The following is a 1,161-nucleotide window of genomic DNA, read 5'->3' on the forward strand; positions in this document are numbered from 1 at the left end:
CCAATCGCAGATTGCCTCGGCACGGTCACGGACGACTCAGACGAGCGTCCAACGATCGCTCGTACGTCGTGTATCGCTTCTCTTCCTCCTTTTCTCGGTGCCGCCCGAACTAAGAAACGTTCGTAATTTAAATCGAGAATGAACGACGGCGAGCAGATTCGAGCACCGTAGGGAAAACAGATTCGACGAAGCGCAACGCAAGCAGTATTTTGGTTACGGGAACGACCCTCAGCTAGGCGTGGTCCAGGATTTGTATCCGTGGACCGCAATGTGCATTCGAAATGTCGATGTTCATGTGTCCTGCAGTTCACACGTTGACGCGCAATTAGCTGCGTTCTTCATCGACCCACGGGCCAAGTGATCCACCGTTCAGGGTAATCGTATATGTATATTTTATTGATCTTTAAGTCTCTTGGTACTAAAGTTCGAACAAGTCGATACCCAATCGTCTCCGGTGAACGAGACGCGGGCGTCGCCGAACCGTGGCGGCTTTCACCTCTCGACGGAGTTCGAGGCGACACGATATATCGGTCCTACGGATGAAACGCATACCCCAGTGGTTGGCGCGCAAGGTCTCCCTCAAAGTTACGAAAAATGCACACGCGCGTCCAGGTATGAAGAAAAAAAATCTTTCAAAAATTCGTTAGGACTCCTCCGAATTTGTACCAGCAGTCTCGAGGCGGTCTTTTTCCTCCCGACAACGCGAAGCGAGCATAAACTGTTCGAGTTCGCAACGGCGGGATTGCAGACTCTCGACAACGAGGACAACGGGCAACGCGGAATCGTCCCCTCTGGAACGAACGCGCGCGTCGAACTAAGAAGAAAAAAAACCAAACACACAGCGGCGTATTGCTTTCGAGATCGGCAGGACGCTCTCATTCGAGTGAACATAATAATGTTATCATCGATGGGACATTCGTCGCCTTCATGCACAGTCTCGAGGCGGTCTATAAAAGCTTTCCCCGGCAACACGAAGCGAGTATAAAATTATTCAATCTCGCAACGGCAGGTTTTGCTCAGACTCTCGACAATGAGGCTTGGTGCGAGCAACGAATCGTCCCCTCCGAACGAACAACGACGACAACGGTCTCTTCAAAATTCCAATACCATCCAGTCGTTTCGATTCCAACAAGGCTCAGGTAAACGAAAAAAAATTCGTAC

At 50.6% G+C, this 1,161-nt stretch overlaps 1 non-coding gene across 1 annotated transcript; it reads right to left on the reverse strand.

The window, feature by feature from the left end:
• Window positions 1-222: 222 nt before the first annotated feature.
• LOC143432371 (5.8S ribosomal RNA) lies at window positions 223-377 on the reverse strand. Its single transcript, XR_013102996.1, has one exon. It is a non-coding gene; the product is annotated as a 5.8S ribosomal RNA (ribosomal RNA).
• Between the last annotated feature and the right edge of the window lie 784 nt (window positions 378-1,161).

Source organism: Xylocopa sonorina, unplaced genomic scaffold (genome assembly GCF_050948175.1).
Source record: "Xylocopa sonorina isolate GNS202 unplaced genomic scaffold, iyXylSono1_principal scaffold0085, whole genome shotgun sequence".
In the NCBI taxonomy this organism is placed as follows: Eukaryota; Metazoa; Arthropoda; class Insecta; order Hymenoptera; family Apidae; genus Xylocopa; species Xylocopa sonorina.